A 24,598-nucleotide genomic window follows, 5' to 3' on the forward strand; every position below is an offset into this window, starting at 1 on the left:
GGGCTGATGGAAATTTGAGTCCAAAATATCTGGAGGGCAAGAGGTTGGGGGAGGCTGGGGTGTGTGTGTGGTAAAGCAACAAAACTGGGCTTGTCAGTTCTGAATCATGAGAGCCATCTGGTGTGGTATGCAGATAAGCAAGTAATGTTGCAATTGACTGAATATTGATGTGACTGTACATTTTAATTTTCTTTCCTTCTGAATTGTGTGACTCAAGCAAGGGACATGTATCTATCTGTGTGTACCTAGAACTAAGGGAAAGGATGAGGAATAAAGTTTTCTATGATAACCTATCCACTCCTTCCACAAGAATTTTCAGTACACTTCTGGATTGCCATACAAGTCTACTTGGCATCTTTTACCAACTCAAAAGGAGAAAAAGCATGTTAGTGCTAGTGAAAGATGTGACAAGCAAAATATATCTCTAGCACTCGAAGAGACTGTGTGCAGTGATCAAGAAAAGAGCATTCAAATCTACACTGAAATGTTTGGTTTTTATCCATCTATCAATCCATCCATGTTATATTCTAGTGTTTTGCGAGAATACATTATTACTGAGCTATTGTTTCAGTGTCATTCACAAGGCAATAACCGGTTTTTCCTTCCTTAACACTCATTGATTTGTTGTTGTTGAAAAAAAATGCTATTAAAGAAAACACAAAAGTTTTGGATATAAATATCACATATATTTTATTTTACAAATAAAAGTTTTTAAATACAATTTTATTTCATTTAAAAATAAAATCCATGATGGGGCTCACAGTTTGTGAAAGATGGGAAATGGGTAATAGTTGCTCAGCCAGGAATTCTCTGAGCAGGCAATGGAAAAGCATCACGCCACTGCTTTGCCAATGCAATTTGATCTCAACTGTCAACCCCTGCTGCTGTTCATTCCTAGGTTGTTCCTGAACAGAGACTGCCAGCACTGTTTGGTTTTGTAATGTGGACAAATGGCAACTGAAATGACATTATGAATGTGAATGTTCCCTAAAGGGATCCGAACCCACTCCCCCGAGGTGGGACACTAGGCATTAACCTGTCCTAATGGAGTTTTCAAACACACTCATTCCCAGTTGCAACCTGGTAGCATTCCATCTTCTTTCTATGCTTCCCAGTGTCAAAGTCGTCAATAAGCAGGTCCTGGGGGCATTCTTTGGCTAGTGGTGACTGACTAGACGAAGTATGGCTCCGCTGTTAACTTTTCAAAGCACAATGCAGCTGCATCATTTGTTCATCCATTTGCTTAACTTAAATAAAGGTTGGTGGTTAGGCTTCTGTTCCATTGTGTTCTCCTACTAATTATCAGTGTATTTGTTTGAGAGACAATTAGCCACCTGGTTCATTCTCCCATTGACGTCAGGTCATCATGAGCTACATCTGCTTTTAGGACTCTTCAAGTCCGAGACATAATAAAAAAGATGATGGCTATGATGATAAAAACTGTGCCAGGTTGGGCATAAGTTATACAGTGTACCAAGTTGCCAAGGAGGGTAGGTTTTCATGGCTCTTGCCATGGCGTCACAATTGTTGTGAGTCACGGCAAGATAGATGGAAAACAGAACTGCCATGCGGTGCCAAAACTCCTTCAGCCCACAAATGGCAGGCAAGCAAATTTTTGCAAAGGTAGAGCAATAACAGGAAGGTGAAGTGAGACATCATTTTCTCCCCAGGGCACCCTGGTGCTATGATAGGGGGAAAGTGACAAGTAAGCATTGTGGTACGTTCTCAATCTGCATAAAAATAAAGTTGTTCAGACCTGTGGGTGCTTCCTTTCCTCCTTTCCTTTTTTTAAAGTGCTTTATAATGTGGCATAAGATTATGTGAGACGCAAATTTACTTTTATAATCCCATATGTTTGAGTGAAACTCTGTGTCTTAAAGTGAGATTTTATTACAGTAGAACCTCATTAATTCTCACTAATGACTGAGAGACCCTTTGCAAATTACTGAATTTTGTATACAATCGGTTGCCATTAAATGCAGTTTGGTGCTAGAAGATGTTCTGCTACATCCCGAGGGGGATGATAATCCTTAAGTTTTTACATCAACTGTATTAGCAGGAAATAGAGCCAGAGCCATTGCAATAGGTTTGCTCCAGGTGCTTGCAAACAATACAGGATGCAATCCTGGACCCGTGTTCTGTGGCAAAAGTGAGTGTGAGGGATTTCACTGTGAGTAGACTATTGAACCAGGGAGTGGGATTTGACTTTGGCTGAGATTTAAGGCAACCTCTCTTTCTTTTCTGCAGATAGAAGGAATTACAAGGGGCAACATTTTAGCCATACGATGCACATAAACATTGAATCTTGTGGAAGTAAACGAAAGGCATTCCATTAGTTCCAGTGGGTATTCAATGAATCTGAATCAGTCCACACTTAAAAGGCTCTTTATATATAAAAAAGCCACCCTTCACCAATTCCTTCACCCACCCTTCATCAATACAGATAAAATAGTCAATGATACAAATACTCGTATAGACAAGCAATCTGTTTCAAACTTCAGGATCACTGAGTGCAAAAGTGAAGCGAGAATCTGACCTTTGGACTAAGGCAGAAGTGGCCAACTTGAGCATCTCCAGATGTTGCTGGACTCCAACTCCCATCAGCCCCAACCAGCATGGCCAATGGGCAGAGCCTATGAGAATTGCAGTCCAACAACTCTGGAGGACCACAAGTTAGCCACCCTGGACAAAGGGGTTTCTTCTTGGCTGTAAAATCTGTGCACCAACTCTGTCCAAGGCTGGCAGAACAACATGATGCACAGGTTGCTCTATATCTGGGAACTTGTTTAGAATCTCAGCAGAACTCAAGTTCAAGTGTTTCCCTTAGGCACTGCACAATTTCTTTTGCATTTGGTTGAGTTACGTAGGTTTGCCAACTGAAGGGCTGTCTTGAACAAGTGCATAAGAAGCAGAAATCCAGGAAAGAGATATCTCATCCTGTTTCATGCATGAAGATGCAATGACTGGGAAAGCTTCACCTACTGAATTTTTGTTTGTGAGTACTATGGACTGGGAGCTATGCTATGGTAATCCACACTCTTCATGCCAGTATGATCCTATACAGTTTGCTGCAGGTGAGCTATATTCCATGTTCAGAATGCCAGCCAACAACAGCATGGACTGTATATATATCATCAACAGCCTGTGGGACCAGACTCAAAGTTTGCATGTAAAGTAGCAGGGTTCGCCTGCCCTAATTTACAAATGCGAAAGAATTTAATTCAGTCGGAAGGCTCATCACCCTTGGTAGAACATGGTTCCTACAGTTAGCAAACATTTCCCATTTAGAAAAGAAAGCAGTACCATGTGAAACATAAATAATTTGCACTTAGTGAAAATGTAGGACCACGAAGGTTATTGTAATGCTGGCGGTTTGGACAATGAGGGCCTGAAGTGAAAGCTACAATAAAATTGTATTTCAGCCGCTGTTTGGTTCTATTTTGATACCGGAGTTCTCTTTTAGAGTCCTATAAAGCTGTTGCAAACTTAGTTCTGTTTAGCAATTGTGATTTACTTCAATTGGCTTCACTCCTACTTGTCTGAAGTTAGATTTAAAAGAATAATATTCACCTTGTTACTCAACCTAAACCCTGTTAAAAATAACACATATTTAAAATGCCATACTTGGCACAAAAGAACAGTCAAAATTGGGAGACAAAAGCTTACCATACCTCTAATATATATACTTTTTTTAAAAAGCAAGATATCTTTTAATGAATACATCAAAGAGCACATCTTTCTTAGCTGAAAAGAGGAATGTCTCCCGACAAAAGCCAATTAGAGAGTGAATACATTTTGTTGATTTAGGCTTGAAAAATGTATATTCTTGTAAAATTGATTTTAAAAACAACAACAACTCAGTTTTTATAACTGCAAGGAGCCATGGAAACATAAAATTTTCGCACTCAGTGATGCTTGATAGCACATGAAAGATACATGAAAGATTTTGCCAAGGCACAGTAATGAAATGCTCTTAGAAAGTTAGTGCTTAAGTCAGATTCAAATAACAGAGTATTCCCTTCCAGAAGTTGTAGTACAGCACACAATACAACTCAAATGTTTGTTTTTAAATTCCTTTGGTATTATTATTACACCTTCCAGGTAGTAATGCTATACCTACCAACCTGGGAGCAGGTCCTATTGAAAGCATTGGGACTTACAGACACATATGTACAGGATTGCACTGTTAACCCCTAATGATTTTACACATTTTAATGATTTCATCATCTTACCTTCCATATGTTGGCCTTATGTATATAATATTTGCCATGACCTCCACTGTTTATACTCCTTTAAACAACTACCAAGCATGTGACCATCTTGACTTTGCCTTTCAATTTCCTTTTTACCAATCTCCTCATGCTGGATGTTCCTTGTAATTGGCCATTTACAAGAATATTAAATTTTGATAGCACTGTGATCCCTGTTCCCAATTGGCTCAACAACACATCTCACAGCAAGTCCACTTAAGATTAAGACCAGGGTCACTGCCCCTCTGATTGGTTCCAGCACCATCTGTTCTAGGATATCTAGAAATTTTATCTCTTTGTTGTGACTGGAAAACATATGTAGCCAGTCTATGTGAGGGCAGTTGAAGTCACTCAATACAACAACATCGCCTCCTCATCTCTTCATTGATTTCATTCTGCAATGAACAATTAAGTAGCATTTTAAATTGGAATACCACCGATGAGACGTATCCTGGGACTCCCAAGTTCAATCAAGTATGAGACGATGTGTGCAGATGGAATATTGGGTGTGGGCTAGCACTATAAAATACTGGTTGCATTGCCATTTCTGTTGCCAACCTTCGAGTCTGCTTCCTGACTTACTTAAGGACTCTTATAAATCCAGATGGTTTCAACTCTTATATAGCAAAATCATATCCATTGGTATTGACTTGGAACTCTTGTATAATTCAAGGGAGCAATATATTTATCGTAATATTCAAATCATATTAAGGGACATTGAAAAACAAAACATCAAGTCAGCTGTAAATAAAATTTGCTCCCCCAGGTTTTATGGTTTAAATACAACAGATAACAGGGTCATTTATATTTCAAAATTAATAATTCCAGTCTAATGCAGGGCCTTTATGTTAGCCCAACTGAACATTTTGTCAAAGGCAGATATTTAAATAGCCCCAGAAATTATAGACATTGCGGATGTTTTTCGAATGTGCCAGACACATTAGAACATATTATTTTCTACTGTCTGTTGTACAACCAGCTACGCAAATGCGTTCTATCCCCTTTTCTGGGTAGTCTAACATCATAGCATGATGAAAATATCAGATTCTATCCGTCTGACATTAACCTGGAAGTAACTGCAAGAGTGACTGAGTTTTTATCAATAGTATCTCTTAGGGTGATGAATGGCACTATTTAGCAGGAAGAAACTCCAGTGAAAATCTTCGTTACAGTCATACTTCCGTTCGACTTCCAAAATGTTTGAAAACCAAATCGCGGCTTCTGGTTGACTGCAGGAGGTTCCTGCAGCCAATCAGAAGCTGCGGAAGCCCCGTTGGACATTCGGGTTCCAAAAGAATGTTCGCAAACTGGAACAATCACTTCCAGGTTTGCTGCATTCAGGAGCCAAAATGTCCGAGTTCCAGGGCATTCGACAACCAAGGTATGACTGTATTACATATTTTACAAGGCTGTTTATTTGTATATATTTTAAAATTTTATACATGGATGTTTTATGATGGCCTATATTTGTAATGCCTAATAAAGGTTTGGTGAAGTAAGTCATTCTGCAATATGAAAGTGCTGGATTGGGCCCAGAATTGGAAAGGAAAGAGCCCTAGCAACTCTAATTTCTCCAGAAGCACTCTATTCATTTATGCAATTCTGTATCATAGGGTTCTTGTTTATGTACCTAGCAATGGCCCTGTGTTTCCCCACCTTTCGCCAAATTTAAAGACACCTTTACCTTTGTATCCCTAAGGGTGAGTGAAGTAAGGATGACAACTCAGGTAAAATAGGGAATTTTCAAGTCTTTATTTATTCCATACAGCAAATAAATTGTTCTTTTACTGTTGGAATATAGATGGTAAAACTTTCAAAGTCAAAAGCCTATTGACATTTCTGCTTATAAAAACAGTGTAGGCACTTAGCAAGTCTTTGTGTTGTTTATGTTTTTTAACGGGAGTGGGTTGCTGTGTTAGCCAGCAGGACAAGCTAAATAATAAAATTAGTGACGTGTTTTATAGAGACAAACCAAAACAATACCTGCACTTTCAGAATCTCTTAGGAACCTTCTCCACAATGAAGCCATCTACAGAAGGCTGAATGGTTGCAAAAGGTGTGCAAAATTATATATATATATATATATATATATATATATACATATATATGTAAAGGTACCCCTGCCGGTACGGGCCAGTCTTGCCAGACTGTAGGGTTGTGCGCTCATCTCACTCTAGAGGCCGGTAGCCAGCGCTGTCCGCAGACACTTCCAGGTGACGTGGCCAGCGTGACAAGCTGCATCTGGCGAGCCAGCGCAGCACACGGAACGCCGTTTACCTTCCCGCTAGTAAGCAGTCCCTATTTATCTACTTGCACCTGGGGGTGCTTTCGAACTGCTAGGTTGGCAGGCGCTGGGACCGAGCGACGGGAGCGCACCCCGCCGCGGGGATTCGAACCGCTGACCTTTCGATCAGCAAGTCCTAGGCGCTGAGGCTTTTACCCACAGCGCCACCCACGTCCCCATATATATAAACTGGTGCAAGGAAAAATATATTGCAGTCTTCCCCCTGCCTCCACTAATGGCTTTTACTGCACAAACACCTAAATGAGATTTCTGTCACCTTATGCAAAAGGTACCTCACCCATCTTTGGGTTGGGAGAATCATAACTCTCAATTAATTCAGAACAACATGGACCTGTTACCAGTAGAACCTAGGAAAATATCTACAATTGTGGTAGACAGAAGGTGTGGGGAAAGAAGGTGTGTGTGCATCTCCCAGTGCATAAACACATGTACAATTGATCTTTGTGCACTTGTGTGCAGACATTTTTTGCACTCTCATGTGGGGTCCTTATCAGTGGATACCACTGAGGAGTCTAGCTGCCACTTTAACTTTTCCACAATACTCCCAAACCGAGTGCCACGTGTGTTTGTATGTGTGTAGGTTTGCAGCATATATGCTTTGGTTGCAACTAGGGATGGGGGATAAATTCAGTCCAGTTCACATTTAAAGGCTAACCTACCTAATTGTGCAAACTGAAACACAGCCATCCTTCAAAATTTGCAATGCAGTTCTCCAGCTAAGTAACATGTACAAAAAAATTGTACCCTGAAGTGCCCATTAAAAAGGCATATATTGGTGAAAACAATGTATGAATACGTATTATATTAGGGGAATAAATTTTCAAATATGCATACAAAAATGTGTATATTAGGAGACTTTTGCGTTACAATGCTGAGGAATTTTCAGGAGGACTTTTTTAAGAAAAACAAACTGATGTAAAAAAGCAGAGAACTGACATTAAGATTGGAAAAATGAGAAACGGGGAGATACCCAAACAGACAAGATTCACCCACCTCTAGTTGCAGCCCATTGTCATCAGAATATCTGTGCTTAAATTGGTTTCAGTTGGACTGAGCAGAGCCAGTCCCACAAGAAGGCTGAGTGATGCGACGACTGCAGGCGGCAGACACTGCTGCCCTTCCCACAAGTCATTCCTCCTGAACCCACCAGCCACTCCATTATGTGCCCCATAATGCTTGTCCTGCATTCAGTATACAACCCACCACAATCAGTGTGGTGAGGGATGCTACCTTGCTGCCAGTGTTGAAGCAAGATTCAACTTAGGTAGACTTCTGCACCTAGAATGGGAAGTGGAGTATTTTGTCCTTCGCCTCAGAATGTCTTGGGCCAGCCCTGGGAGTACACAAGTGTTTGCAAGTACCTATGCTTCCCTTGACTACTGCTTCCTCCTTACCAATCCCTATACCAACTTCTGCTCTGTAATTCTTATCCAGTCTCCCCTCTATCCCATTTCCTACCATCTTGGTCTTAAAGATGATATTCACTGGAATGGGTATGCCAGACACTAGCCTTATCCCTTTCTCTACACTCACAGTTGAGTGATATACAGGGTGAGTCCTTTAAAAGAGGCCCTGTAGATACAGAGTACACATGTTTCACGGGGCCTCTTTTAAAAGACTCACCCTCTGCTAAGCACTTCAGAGTCACAGATTTCCTCCCTCAACTTGCCCTTTGACTACCCTAGAGGTGCAGGCTCAATCAGAAGTAATGGCACCAACATATAAACTCCTGAACTAGTGCACAGACACATGGCAGGCCATGTTCATGTGGATTCACTATGTGATGAAAATCACCCACAGAACACACTTACCCTTTGTGCTGAAAAGAAAACTAAATGGACCTTGAATTATACGCTTGTAGAGTAGAAATCTGTGATGGAACACATCATATATGCAACATCCTTAACAGTTTTCTTGATAGTTGTTTTCCTAACAAAGGTATGTGTTAGGTTCACCTAAGAACTTGGAAATGTATCATTGTTAAGTCAATTTAATCAATTTTAATAGGAATTATGGCTCAGATCACAGACTTCAAGCCTGCCATCATCATGCCTCTTTAATTCTTCTAACCTATACATTTTTACTGCATGGCTAAAGATGCTTTGAACAAATGAATCCAATATGTCCCCAGTGGAAAACAATCCATGCATACTCAAGACTCTGTACTGTTATGGTAATGAGTAGATTCTCTTTCAAGGCAGGAGGTTTTCACTAACTCCACTAGCTTTTCACTGAAATTGATGGTTTGTTCTGAGAAACCAGTGCATTTCAATTCAAACATATATAAAATTAATGTATGTATTTATTTTCCATTTCTCATAATTAAACTCACTGACCTAAACTACAGAACTGGATGTTAAATGAAACCAGACCATTTACTTAACTGCTACTGAAATAAGGTTTAAGCCATTGAATGTTTTTCATACTTCAACAATTTGCAAACTGCATAATTCAATAAGAATTTGCTATATGAAACATATTTTAGACATTGTGCTACCATGTTGTCCCTGTGTATCTGAATATTAAGTGCAGTTGGTGGTCCTGATTTTCTGAAAGATTTGAACATTGTCTTCTGTCAGTTAGTCATCTTTTGAGAAATATTGGATAAGCTCTTCTCCTTGTTCCCTTCCACTTACAAAATGCTATTAAAGATAATAATAGGAATTTATTATTTATATGCCGCCCATCAAACACAGTAAAAACTCCCCAAATAGGGCTGCCTTCAGATGTGTACGAAAAGTTGTATAATTGTTTATCTCTTTGACATCTGATGGGAGGGTGTTCCACAGGGTTCCCTGTAACCTCAATTTCCTCAATGAGAGAACTGCCAGAAGGCCCTTGGAGCTGGACCTCAGTGTCTGGGATGAATGATGGGGGTGGAGATGCTCCTTCAGGTATGCAGGGCCAAAGCCATTTAGAGCTTTAAAGGTCAGCACCAACACTTTGAATTGTGCTTGGAAACATACTGGGAGCCAATGTAGATCTTTTAGGATGGTGTTATGTGGTCCCGGCGGCTGCTCCCAGTCACCAGTCTGGCAGCTGCATTCTCTAAACAAATCCTGGGAATGTACCAGTGGACAGTTGCTTGTGCAGCTAATTATCCCCCCTCCCCCCTGCTGCAGTGCCATTTACCTCCAAAAAGCCTCTTCAGAGGGTCAGAGACCTTCCTGAAGAGTTGGGGTATGTGTCATAAGGAGCTGCTGTAGAAGGGGAGGCGTGCCTGAAATCTGGAGGAAGGCAGAAGTCCACTGGGACATAGGAAGCTGTGACTCAGATCTTTGGTGTATCTGTGTGGTCTACACCAGTTAGCAGCTGCTCTCCAGGGTTATGGACAGGGGAACATTCCCAGGGACCCAATCTGGGGACTTTTGCATGTAAGGCAGATCCTCTACCACTGACCCATTGCCCTTCCGATTGGTGCATGAATCCCTGCCCCCTATTTCAGGTAGACCCTCTTTATGTTTGCAGCCCCATTTAACTCAGTCCACACTTTTCAGGAGCCCCCCTCCCCAAATCCCAGGAGAGGCTTGTTGAATCATACAGGGGTTGTAGCGGAGAGAGAAAGATTGGTGACACAAAGTGCCTTTTGCCCATTGGGTACAACCCAAATCTTAATGTGTTCATTGAAGCTGCAAGTGATTTATTGGGGGAAATAAACTATCACCAAATCAGAGGTACAAAATAATTAATTTCCTTTCAATTTTGTTCCATACTGCCATAGAATTCCTTTTTCCTATTTTAATGTAAGGAAATCCAGGACTCCCGTTATAGTGTTTTTATGTGTTGAACTATGGACAGCTTCTCCATATCACACAAATTGCTGCCTTGGACTAAGTATTCTGAGTGACAGGAGCTTCCCAGAGTCCCAGTAAGATGTTATGCAGTGTTCTGCTATCCTGAATTTCTCATCCCAAATACTGAACCTGTACACCCAAAATATGTACTCTACTGTTGAGTTCAATTACAACTCAAGTCCTCATTCAACCAGAGCTGGCCCAATACATTCTGTGATGTCCCTGTTCTCCCCCAGGCAAGGTTCATAATCCCTAAGGGTAGTTTAGTTATTCTAGCACTTGGAGCAGGAAATCCCACATACACTTCTCCCATCTATCTTGGCAGTTACAACACAACAATGATAAATTAGCTAACTATTTGTTCCCCTTTCAAAGTACCCAAAATCAACTGTCAGAGGCAGCTGCCTGAATCTGCCTAACAGTAGAGCTGGCCATGCATTTAACATAAACACAACAAAGACTCTTGTGGCATCTTAAAGATGAGCAGAATCTTGGTCTTTTTTTTTCTGCAACAGATGAATGCAGCTGCACTTTTAATATTAGTTCAACCCAGTTTCTGAAGACGTTTCAGAATCTCACATTACATTAGGTAACCAGCTTCTGGAGGAAAGTCAAGTATTTTTTTCTCAGGCATATCATTTCCTCTAATAGGAAATTCAGGTGTGTATCACTTTGGAAGTGAAATTGGGCCACCTAGAAAATATGGAGAAGGATAAGCAGTTGGCCCAAAATATTTTACCATTTGAGACTGAAAAACAAACACCATCTCCCTCAGATGCACAGAACCCAAAGCTGGCCAAGTTATTTTTCTGTATGAGGCAGAAAATCCCACAAGCAGTTTTCCTAGGGAGAAATTTATTATTATCTATTATTATTATTATTATTATTATTATTATTTAGATGCCCTTTCATGACCCCCCTCCCACATAGCTCCTGCTGTCATATTACTCTGTCCAATAGGTCTGCAACTGACCAAACTAACTGAAATCACGTATTTGGAAAAATATTTAAAGAACTTAGTGCCCAAAACTGATGTAGTCTTTGGAGGACTAACAACGTTCATAGAAAGGAAGACTTTTACTAGACAAAAGCTTGTGGAGTAATTTCAGTTGGGTTTTGGTGCTGGGATGGAAGGATGAAACTATTGCCTTCTCTATTATCCTAATCTAAATGGCCTCTCTAAATGGCTGATATTATTTCACAGTGGGAAGCATACAGCAGGTAGGGAACTACGAGCCTTCTGAGACTCTCTGTCTGGCCTTCCCTAGACAACACACCCTCACCAGGCCATGTCATCTCACCAGCACTCTTCCACTCCCTTCTCTTCATGTTTCGTCTATCTGGAATGCAATGACACCTTGTTTTCCAGGATGGAGTAGAAAACCAGGTGGCTGGGCTGGCACAAACAGACTTCGCAGGCTCTGCCAATTCATAGGAGCCCTTGCTTGCTTGCCTGGGCTCTAGCCTTGGAATACCAACCATGCAAATGTTTGTGCCCACCCAGCTCTTCCAAAGGACAGTCAAATGTTGGGTCAACGTCTTCTCTTCTGCCTAGTGATATAGTACTGTAGAGCTCTGCTGTGCTTCCTGACTGTGTAACCCGGAACCCAATTTATGCTTGGGCACTGCAGTGAATTTTGGGACAAAACTTTTAATCCTAGAAACCTAGTTAAGAAACCAGGTACTGAGTCTGCAAGTAGGAGCCAGGACACATCCGGTGCTCTTTACCTCTGACCCCTCCACAATGTCTCTTGGCAGTTTCTCCCTGAGGGAATGTGGGCCTCAGCTGAAAAACATTCCCCACCCCTGATATAGAGGTACCTGTGTGGTACAGAACTGAGTGCTGAATTATGAGGTGTATTTTCAATATTATGGCAAACCTCAGCTACCATTTTGAAGCTTTTGCAATGTGTATATGGGGTAGCAAAGGAACTGAAGGATCTGTACGAACAGCAGGCAGGTCTTGTAGAGATTTGTGTTGCTTTTGAGACAGGAAGCTCTTAATGCTTTTGAAGATAAGGCCTCCGATCTCCAAGAAGGGGGGAAAAACTTTGGCATTTTTACGAAGAATAGAAGAGTAAGTATGGTTTGTTCTCCAACTGTATGGCACTTTTTAGTTAGGATTGTATGCAGTTTATATCAAAACACGTCAGTGCAGAAATACAAATACAGACTAATGCTAGAATTCTTTTGTTGTGCTGAACCAAAGCCAGGGAAAGTATTTATATATAAATCCACTTGTGAAATGCATAACCCTCTCAATGTGACTTGTATGTCAGAAGCTTAAAGAAAATTCAGCTGATTGACAGAAAGGACTGCTCTTACAATGTCGGCATGTATTACTGTGCTTATGCCAAAACTAAAATAAAATTTAAAAATCCTCCTTTCAGTGATGTGCTGGTTGTCATTATTTGTTGGTGTATTAGACACTCATGTCTTGAAAATACTTAAGTTGCCAGGACTGGTGGGTGCTCAAAAATATTATATTATACAGGTAAATGGATACTGCAGCCTGTCAGGTTTACAAAAAAAGAGAGGAGGATTAAGTTTTCAATCTTTGATGGTACTACCCAAAATAGTGTGGGGTCAGGCCTGCCTTTGATTGAAGGGTAAAAGCCCAGAGGAAATTAAAGAAGGCTTCTGCTATGGAATCAGTCAGTCATCTCTCTCCCCCCCCCCCAACCCACCATACATCAAGAAACTGACAGTTAGCACATTCTCCAAATAGATCAGCAGCAGATTACAAACGTCTTTAAGTCTCTGGCACACAGGTGTTATGTGCTTTTATAGAATAGCTAGGATTAGCGCAGGCAGTGGGGTTGTGAGGGAGAGAAAGAAGAACAAGGCAGAGAACTGTCCTAGTAAGCAGGCTTTGCCCAGCAATGTAATCTTCTGCGTTAGCAACAGGAACGTTCTCACTTTCCCTTCTGACTCTGTCATTATCACATTTACCACCCCTTCTACAGATTGTCTGGGTTAGAGTTACAAGGCGCTTGGCCTATTCTCTCAGATTATCAGCATTTCTCCCCCCGGGGGGAAAGCCACATGTATTTATTTATTTAAGTATTTTTATGCCACCCTTCAATCATATTTCTGGGATGGTTCGGGGGGGGGGATGATAAAATGTATATATAAAAAGGAAAGCTGCCAAAAAAATATTAAGTAGCATAAATCAGTCAGCAGGATTGAAATTGCTTGGAGGGAATTAAAAGGTAGGAAAAATGAAAAGGGTATTTTTACCTGGCACTGTAAGTACAATAAAGCAGGGTCCAAGCAAGAGTGTTCCATGAACGTGGTGCCATTACTGAGAAGGCCATTACTTAGATAGCAGAAGATTAGGAAATGGAGTGGGAGAAGTGTAGATAAATGGTATAGACCTGAGACACATATTGCAATAAATAAAGTAGCGGATACAGACATCTCCCGGTTTAGGTGCCTCCAAATGATTCATGATCGTGCACACATGCACGGTGCTGAACCCGGAAGTAGCCCCCAAACGTTATAAAGAGGTCATGAAAAGGGCTGGGGTGGATAGGGCAGAGCAGGATTATGCACACTCTGCCAATGCACATGGGAGTCCAAAATGAAACCCCCCCATGAAAATGAGGATTGCTTGTATACACTTGGGCTCAAGCACACCATATAGGTGCACTGGTCCTAAAATTATTCAGATTCCAGCAAAAGCAGATCACACAATAGTCTCTTAACTCAACTCAACCCTGTTATCACTCTGTTATCTATAGAACCTTCAATAAACAAAAAGCTTATTAAAACATGTTAGTCCAGTCATATTGTAAAGACGTTATGGTAATTGTCATTTTCTTCCAGGCAAACTACAAGAAGTGCACAACATAAAATTCAGATAAGTGTGAATTTCAAATGATAGGTGTGTTTCAATTCGCATATTGCTTCAGAAAGTGTGGATTTGATAGATTTACCTTTAAATGCCAACAGGATAAAAAGGTATTCCCCTTCTCTCTGGTCATGATGCCACACGAAGCATTTCCAAGTTTTATAATTACTGGTTTCTAAGAATCCTATAAACTTTTAATTGTACTTGCTGATTATTTAGCCATTAGATTTTAATGTGACACACTATTTTCTCCTCAGTGATCACAGTAGTTCCTGGCTTGACACACTGAACACTTCCCATAGCATGAAATGTTCCAAAGTCATCTAAAGTGCAAACATTTTCCCCAAATCAAACACATAAAGACACCTTAACTTGGACACTGATGAGCCTTAACAACTCATATGTTCTCATTCCATCATATCCTGGCCACATATCAAGGTTGTAAAGCATGTCAGTTAGTTGTATTGAACCAAACCACCTGAACTCCCCCATTTGCATTGCAAATAAGAATGAACTTGGATAAGTTGATGGCATTACACTTATGTTTTCATGGACCAGTTTCCTTCCATCCCTACTATTTCATTTGTCAATAGCAGTGTGTCAGAAACAGCCATTGCCAACAACCCACGTTTCTTTATGTGATAGATATTCACCACAAATCAGCATGGCTGACCAGGCACCTTTCCCAGAAGCAGTCTACCGGCCATCTTCAGTAGAATTACTGCACCTCTCTTCCATGCTACTTGCAACAAGACAGGCTGCTTCTCTTGCTATGACAAGGCTATGGTGATTACAATATCACCACAATCTTCTTGCAATTTCCACATTGCTGTGTAAAATGAAATGCTGCCGTCTGCAATAAAATTGTTTTTACAATGGCTGGTAAAAGAACATGACACTCATGGTGGCTTCCTATGAAATCACATAGCTTAGCAAAAACATGTTAGCAACACAGGAAGTTGTCTTATATCAGGTCAGATGAGCCCAATATTGTTGACTTAGGCCAAGATTTATTTTCATCCTCTACGACGTGATCCTTTTACCTGGAGATTGCCAAGAATTGAACTCGAGCACTTTCTCTGAGCAAAGCATGTGCTCTGTTACCAGGTCCTCCTGTCTTATCTGACTGCAGGCCAAGTTGAGTCTGGTGTCATTTTACTAGTATCGAATCTGGGTGGCAGTCAGAATGATACAGTATTTGCTTCTGTGGCATCTAAATCAAAAACAGCTTAATCACATGAAACAACTTCTTGCTTGCACTTACTACTGTGCCTCTCAGCAGCAATCTTTCTGGAATCTTTTATCTGCATCGCTTCAACTTCATCTGTTCTTCTGAACTGAACCAGTTTCTTCTTCACATACACGTCAAGCTCATCTTCACAAAAGCAATCTTTGCCCTTTGAAGTCAAATGGTACCTTTGAGCCTTTAGACATGATGCACAAATCTACACTATATTGCTATCCACTGATGAACGTACTGCCACAGCAACTGCTAAATTTTCTGAACACGTGGATCCCTTTCTTTAGTCAGGATATGACATGAGGCTTCCAGTTCCTTTCAGTTGGTGCTGTATCACATCACTGGTGCACAAAAAAGTTTCAAAAGCCTCCCACCCCCATTTTGTGAAGTTCTTAGATTTGCCATTTCTTTGTTGTTAATTACATGCTGAGCATAGTGGCCCAGTACAATGTATAATGTTCTACATCCGTTGTAATGACTTAATTTAGATTTGTGGAGTGACCTGCAAAAACAAAAATGATAATATATTGGACTAATACATATCATTGCAGGAATAACAGCATAGAAAATATGAAGAGGTAGCCATATTGGTCAAAACACAATAGGTTTTATTGAGATTTATAATCTAATATTATTACTTTATTCCACCTGTATATAAAAAAGAATTAGTTCCATAAATATGTCTCTGGCCTATGCCCTCCTCTCAAGTATTTATTCTAATGGACTAAATTACTCCCATACTTGGATAGTTTCTTGGTGTGGGAGGAAATTTGCTAAGCATGTGCTGGTTAATGTTAAAGATAGTATCAGGTCATTGCAGGATTAAAGCCTATTTATCACTGCCTACCAAAGCAATAGTATGGGTTTTTACTTTTTTAAAAGCAAACTTCTAATGTCTAACTTTTTAATTTTTGCCATAACACCAGCTGGCTTATAATTAACTGCTGGCATCATCAATATCTCGTCAAAGTTAATGAGTTTTTTAACATAATTTTAACTGCTCTGAAGAGGTTATGGAATTAAAAGGAGAAAAATTATTTATTCACAGAAAACAGAAATATTAGACATCTCAACAGAAGTGATGAAAAGCAGGAACTTTAGTGTTTAAGGTCAGAACTTCATGCTTTTTAAGATTATCTACCTTACAATGAGAGTGCTAGATGATCTGAAATATTAAATGGAACAGGATAGATGGCACGCTTAACTCATCTTCAGAAGCATTGCTTTCATGCTAACCATTAAGTAATTTAGTTCTGCTAATAATGGTAGCAGCAGAATGTCAGGATTTAGAATGGGAAATACTAGCAGATTAAAATAACTCATTTGTTATAGCAGAGTTATAATGTCCCAGGAGAACCTTACAGAAATCAGACAATGAGACAAAACATAAGAAACATTATTTAGACATACGATACAGGCTCTGTGAACAAAATTAAAGTATTTCTCAAAGAAGCTCCTTTGCCTTTTGATGGCAACAATGCATTCATGAATAGTGTGTGCTCCTCTCTCTGTTGGTTTTTGGTGTATAATGTACATCGTTTGATCAGTAGTCAAATATGCCTAGGCTGTTTTAGGCACTTTTATGGTAAATGGTTCCATTTTGGTAGCAACTATCGGTACCAAGCATTAGGTTATTAAATGCATGCAAGAAGAAGCTTGTGCTCATAGAGGGACTTTTTGTATGTATATCATACTGCCTGCCATTTCACATAGGTCTGAGAGAGATGTCTATATCTATATCCACGAGTGGTCAAAATGGTACCCTCCAGATAATATTGTGGTACAATTCCCACCAGCCCAAGGCAGAATGGCAGGTTGTTAGGGACGAAGGCACCGGATTGACTATCCTTGGCATAACCCATTACAGAGAAGATAGCGTTGGTGAGCTATTTCTGTGTATCGGCAATCTGGCAGAAATCTGAGCCACTGTACATGTGGTATAGAGTGGACAGAGTGATGGACCAGGAGCTTGCTGACAGGACTCAAATCTCCACTCAGCCATTAAGTTCACTGGGTGACCTTGGGCCAGACACACACACTCACAGCCTAATGTACATCACAGGGTAGTTGTGAGGATAAAAAGGAGAGGAGGAGAATTATGTACAGCGCCGTGGGGGGATAAGTTGAATACAAATCAAATCAAATCAAATCAATCAATAAACCAATCAATAAAAATATATTCAGTAATTGTGAATTTGCTAGTGTGAACTGGTTACTGTAGCTGCGGGAAGATTGGCGTGAATTCCAGTTCTAACCTGCAAAACAAGAGGTACCAGTAGTGTTGTTGGGTTTTTTGCTGGTCCCCCCTGGCAAATAGGGCAACTGGCCAGCAAACATTCGCAGAGTGCTAACTGAGCATCCTTCTGCCTCCTCCTCTGCCCAGCAATGGTTGTGGGTAAGGGTAAAAAAAGGGTTAAAGTGAATGAGGGCCATGAACCACACTGGACTGAATCAGACTAAATGAGTTGGACTTAGTTTCCACTGAAATCAATTATTAATATTCATTCATATAGCATTCATATAATATTTATTCCAGCAGAGGCAGCAGGGGGAGAGATGAGAAGCAGAGCCACTCCATTGGCTCTGCTGAGATATTGGCTCCTCCTCTCCTTGAACTCTTTCCATCCCAGCTGGTCATTAGAACTAGTACTCTTTATTTTTAAGAACTGAAGTCTGAGCTTAGCTGCTTTCCTCTTTCCTACTTATCCCTTTTTCCTTTTCTGTCATGTCCTTTGTATTGTAATCCTGCATTCAGGTACTGCCGTGTTGTGTATTAATCTTGGAGCCTTTTCAGCTAAAGCTTGAGTTGAGATATAGTAATAAACAATAATACCTTGCTAAAGCCCTTTGCAATTTTGTTTCTCACGTCTGAGGTCATAATTATATTATTGCTGTACAGATGAGAATTCAAGGCTAAGTGTCTAGTGCAAACCTAGATAGACCTTGTTGTTGAGCTAAATAAATAAATAAATAAATAAATAAATAAATAAATAAAGCCTGCCTTCTCCACCTTTCCATTGAAGCTGTTTACAGTAAACTCTGATTGTAATCTGGCTTTGAAAACATTTTCTGTTTGTTGGTGAGGGGGAAAGAAAGCAATACAGCTAACTATGGTGTAAGCAAAATCTTCCGTGTACAAGGATATCTGGGCTGTATATTTCATTTTGTTCTCTGTCAAAATTCATGGTGAGAAAGCCACACAAAATGAATTCATGGAATCCTTCCTTACTAGAGAGCAATTTTCTAATTTTTCCTTTGTGTAGCAGCTGCTTTTACCAAGCTGTCATTACTGTTGCTAGGTATTTTTTGTTCCAATTGGTTATTTCGTACATACAAACAATTGATATAAATGTGACCTCAGAGAAATCACTTTCTTTTCTAATTGGCTACAGTCACGGGCCAGCTCACTATTAAATCTAGACCACTGGATGTAGTTACTTGGTGTAAGTGATTATACAGATATCTAGTATTTTGACACGAAAGCCTACTGCTGCTGTCACAATATTTAACAAGAAACTGTACTCTTTGAGGTTTCACTGCCAGAATTTCCTCATGATGTTTTATATCATTCTGATGTACTGTCCTCTTTATAATTTGACAAGAGTTAGAATGCTTGGTTATTTGGCTGTTCTTCCTTATGCATTAATATTGTAATATGCAGGTGCCAATGTGCTCGAAGTTAGAGCTTTTTCTTGTAGATGAAGTTACTGAGAACAGAGGGAAATTCACAGATGTAGATTGTCTTAAATCCATACAAATTACCAGATGTGAACAGATAATTCTGATAATCTACTCACCGGAAAGTTAGAAGTACAAAGCTCCCCCTCCCCCTTTATTTCCCTCGGGTAAAGAAAATCTACACTTAGTCAATCTGGCATTGATCTAACGAATTATGGGTAATATTCTTACACTTTTTAGCAAATTGTTGTTGCGTCATACAGCCAACAATGTGTCTTAATGTCAATCATGTCAAATTTTGCCATCTCATATTTGTGTGTTTGTACACACACACACACACACACACACACACACACACAGTGTTACACATACTACTTTTAAATGGACTATATTTGCTACTACAGTGGTACCTCAGGTTAAGTACTTAATTCGTTCCGGAGGTCTGTACTTAACCTGAAACTTCTTAACCTGAAGCACCACTTTAGCTAATGGGGCTTCCCGCTGCCGCTGCGCCGCTGCTGCATGATTTCTGTTCTCATCTTGAAGCAAAGTTCTTAACCTGAGGTAATATTTCTGGGTTAGCGGAGTCTGTAACCTGAAGCGTATGTAACCCGAGGTACCACTGTAATTCTGCAAGGAACAGACTGTGAGGACTTTTTATAAACTCGTTTGTTGCCCTTCATACAACAGCAGAAGTCTTTTAAAATGGTAGAAGAGTAACATATTTATTAAGCAAAATGTTATGTTGCCCTTCAGCCAACAGTCTAACAGAATGACTAAGGACTCAGCTAGATTGGTGAAGTAAAAGCGATTTTATATGCGTTGTATATGCAATGTGACATTGTGCCCACAGATGGTGGTGTGGAGTCCCATTTTTCTGTAACCTGTTTACCCTGTTTAAATTTACAACGTGTTTAACGGAAAAGCTTCTTTGATGTGTCTAGATCCAGCCTAAATTATATCAGGCTGTAATAACAACAAAATGCACTGATTAAGGAGGCCGAAGTCTAGGAGAAACCATGGCATGATAAATAAGGGAATCCTTAAAGCTGACTTCAGGAGCTCATCTATGTGTACAATACATGCGAGGCAGTGGAGCTAAGCCTTCTTGCCCCACCTCTGACATAATGTGCTGTGATCACCCCAGCCCCAACATCCATGCATTGAGCAAGAATGTTTGCCAACAAACAGGCTATGTGCAGATGAAGAAAGTGGGACTGTGCATGGTCCACCATACCTGATCTGGACCCAGGCCCGCCTTAACCATAGGTGCCAGGGGTGCGGGGTACCGGGCTCTCAGGGGCACCAGGCCGAGAGTCCGGGGCCCGAGAGCTGGAGTCTGGGGAAGAGCCCGCTGGTTGGTCGGAGCGCCGCGACGGGCTCTTCTGCTGTGGGCGGCTCTGCACTGCGAGTTCGGGGGTGAGCGAGCCAGTGAAACGCTGAGTCAGCCGGCCGGCTCCACCCTCCTGTGCGCCTGGGATTGGCGTAGGGCCATGGAGAGGCCCACCCAGCGCACGCTGATTATACCACGAGGCACCCAGCTTCGCTCTGTCACCGATGCCTCGGGCTGGTTTGTTGCGCTGGGCTCCTTATGTTTCCTGTTTTCTTTTCCTGAGCAGAGATAAGTGTGGTGTCAGCTCCCTAAAAAAAGGTCGACAACTCTGGGCAACCTGGGCTGGGGGGGGCGCTGGGTGGATCTTTGCACCCCGGTGCCGCATATGCTTAAGACGACCCTGTCTGGACCAAGCCAAAGAACACTTGACTTGACCTGGCCATGGCCCCAAATCAAGTCCGGGGTGGGGCTAATGTGTAATAAGGATTTTTAAAGCAAATTAAACATTCAGCTGGGATGGGGAAGAAGGAGGCACTGCATTTCCTTCTCTTCTGACTGCACTGCGAGCAGGAGGGTTCAGTCTTGTTGGTAAGCAGAGGATTATCGTGTTGGGATCTGGTGACTCTACGGGGAACATCCTAGCGAGGCACCCCTGCAGCCAACAGCATATTTCCGTTGCATGTGCTCACCCATAACTCTGATTGGTCCCAATTCTGCCTTGATCACCCACCTTTAAATATATATATTTGAAGACCTATTATTTGCTCAAATCATGCTTTAAAATGTATTTTAAACTGTTTTAGCTGAGCACTGCATTCTGAAAGTACAAATGCTGATGGATAACATAGCTGCTATTGGCACATTAGCCAGTAAGGTTTGGATCAGGTCATTTCTCATGGGAATTTGCGGAGATTGAAACTTCTCAAGCATCCCTGCACCTGAATAGAGCTTTGATGGAATAAAGAGACTCTTGCAGCCTCAGCCTGTGCATGTTCCCCCGGAAAGAAATCCTCTATATTCAATGGAGTTTACTCTGAAGCAAGTGTGGGTTTCCGTATTCGTGGTTTAAATAGAATGATTTTTTTGTTTTGTTTTTTAATGGTAATTTCCAGAACAGTAAATCAGGTTGAAATTATACCTGTCAGTCACTGAGCTGTACGTTCTAATCACAGAATAGAGACATGGGAGGTGGGGGGAAGGAGTTTATGTAATGAGTAGGGGTCATGCTTATACATCTGAAAACAGAATTTGAAAAACTTCCTTTTTAATGTATTGGATGTTTGTTTGGGATAACTGCATTACCATTTGTATGCTTTATAAAATTAGAAAAGTCTGCTGATGCATTGCAAAAGTGCGAGCTATTTTTAAATGATGCAAATATTAATCAAGGGGCAACCTGCATCCATCTGGGAATCATTGACTAACTAGAAATCTTTACACTAACCTCAGTCATTGGTGCAAAAATAATGACAATATATAGAGCTAAGCTGGGGTGGGGGGAGAGAATAACGATTGCCTATTCCTATTTAATGCCTTGTGCAGTACTTTCCCCCACTCACTGGCTATTAGGATTAGCAGCAACATTGACACTTTTAAAGGTAGGCACGGAAAATAAATAAAGGAGTAGAAACCAACAGCCCAGCAGCTGCGACTGACAAGCAAAAAATTCAGCAAATACAGTGATGAGAAAAGCTTGACCTGCTCAAATTTTTTTTTCTCCTGCAAAGTGCTGACAGTTTGGAGGTGCCCATAGGACATCTTAACTCGGTTGACACACAGAAATTTTGCAGCTGAAGTTTGACACCCCCACCCCCCACATCACTTCAGTTGCAAAAAAAGAGAGGCCAAGTTCACCCAACCCATATTTGAAGGAGCAGCTGCAGGAGGCTACCCTCTCCTAGAGGAGAAGGCAAGGTTTTCTCTGCTTGGGAATGGGATAGAAGATAGTGGAGAAAGGGACAGAGTGTGCTGTCCTGTTTGCAGAAATGCTTACCTATGCAACATCTTCACTGGAATTCTCATAACACCCCTCTTTATTTGAATTTTTTGGTGTTAGGGTTAGATTTACCCTTGACCAGTGTTCCAGGGTGTGATCAGAAGTGGGTGTGGCCTTCAGACAGTCCTGCACATATTCTCTCACACCTAAGACATATACACCCCAGTACTGTGTTTATTTCATTTATTTCCCATTGTAGAAACATTTGTTCGGTGTTGGGGTGGTGGTGGTCAGACCTAGTGCTTGGGCTGGAGGTCAGCCACCCCTGTATTATGTCATTCTACCTAAATATATCTCCCCATTTATTTATTTAAGTATTTATGAACTGCACTTCCATAAAAACACAGCAAGGCAGTGTACATCATATAAAATTTCTTACATACATAAATCTTCTCATTGGACATAAGAATCCACTCAGAAAAAGAGTAGAATGTCTGTTAAACAATCTCTTTGCCAGGAAAACCACAAGATGCTTAGATAATACAGCTGCATTGCTCTTTTTTTTCTTTTCTTTTTTTTTGCTGTGGGGGGGGGAAACCCTTCCTAATTTTACCCGGCATGGGATCTGTAGCAACACAGTGTGGTGTAGGTAAACCAAAATGATATAGTGTTCACCACTAATGTGTGTTGTGTTATTAGGTATTCCACAAAAGGGGGGGGGGGGTACAAAACCCCGTTCTTTGAAAAGTATCTTAACAAGTTACTGTTTCACAAAGGTGTAAATTTAGACAGATGGTTTCCCAAAAGTGTACCAGTGGAAAAGAAGTATAGACTTAAATGACAAAGATGTGCTTGTGGTTAAACATCATCATACTCTTCAAGTGTGTTCTTATACCAAAATGCCCGATACAAGCTACATAGCCCAGGTGATATCCAACTAAGTGATATTCAGAGTAGACCCACTGAAATTGCCTTACATTTCTTAAACCATAATTGTTCTACGTGCAAATATGATAAGTTTGTTAGGAGTGTAGTTATCCCAGGCCACAGCTGGGTATAAAAAAAGGGACTAGAGGCAGGAGGAAAACTATAGACCTCACCTGGAGGGTGTAGACACTTCCCAAGAGCCTCTTGGATAGGTTGGGTAGGGTAGGGAAACAGGGACAAGAATCCACTTTGGGTTGCATCTTCTCCATCCACCATGAAGTGCAGGGGATAATGGCTCAGGCAGTGTAGCAGTGAAGAGACAGGAACAGTTCTGGAAATGCTTCAAACTAGAGTGAAGTTTGCCTAGGCATGGCAATCAGAGGTTGGCAATTAGCATGTTGCAGGTCACTGTGGAAACAGTTTATAAACCACCTTGGGGCTTTCCGTCGAGTAAGCAGTGTATAGGTAAAGGTAAAGGGACCCCTGACCATTAGGTCCAGTCGTGACCGACTCTGGGGTTGTGGTGCTCATCTCGCTTTATTGGCCAAGGGAGCCGGCGTGCAGCTTCCGGGTCATGTGGCCAGCATGACTAAGCTGCTTCTGGTGAACCAGAGCAGCGCACGGAAACGCCGTTTACCTTCACGCCGGAGCAGTACCTATTTATCTACTTGCACTTTGACGTGCTTTCGAATTGCTAGGTTGGCAGGAGCAGGGACCGAGCAACAGGAGCTCAACTCGTCACGGGGATTCGAACCGCCGATCTTCTGATCGGCAAGTCCTAGGCTCTGTGGTTTAACCCACAGTGCCACCTGCGTCCCAAGCAGTGTATACATTTTGTTAAATAACCCAACTCTATACCTCTCCTTGCCTTTCCCTAGCTTGGGAGCCAGGGATCGAATTCTCTGGATCTCCACTGTGTGAATCCAGAGCCTGCACGAGTCAATTCCCTTTGGATCAGTTGGCAGGACCCTAAATCAGATTTCCATGGTGAGCAGGACTCCTTGAGGTGATAACGTCAACAGAGGGAAGCTGAAACAGCACGTCTCTTGCAACAGGCTGTGTCTTCACATCCGGCTACTTACCACAATATTGCTCACCTGGTGGGAGGCAGCAGAGGAGGTGGGACCTGTGGGGCAGGCACAGGCTCTGAAGTTATTGCACCTGCTACATCTGGAAAGGCTCCCTTTGAAGGCAGCTTGCTGTTGTTGTTTTTAATTTGAAACTGTTTAGAGCTGCCAGAACTTGCCCCTGCTGAGTTTCACATCAGGATCCGCTGACTTTG

The 24,598-nt window shown here is 41.3% G+C and overlaps 1 long non-coding RNA gene across 1 annotated transcript in view; it reads left to right on the forward strand.

Annotated features, from left to right (window-relative positions):
• Positions 1-16,551, forward strand: part of LOC308459600 — a 66,704-nt gene extending 50,153 nt beyond the window's left edge. The window contains exon 3 of the long non-coding RNA XR_013978208.1: positions 16,491-16,551. This is a non-coding gene — a long non-coding RNA (uncharacterized lncRNA). The remainder of the gene's footprint in view (positions 1-16,490) is intronic.
• The last annotated feature ends 8,047 nt before the right edge of the window (positions 16,552-24,598 follow it).

This window comes from Podarcis pityusensis (genome assembly GCF_964106645.2).
Source record: "Podarcis pityusensis genome assembly, chromosome: 12".
Lineage (NCBI taxonomy): Eukaryota > Metazoa > Chordata > Lepidosauria > Squamata > Lacertidae > Podarcis > Podarcis pityusensis.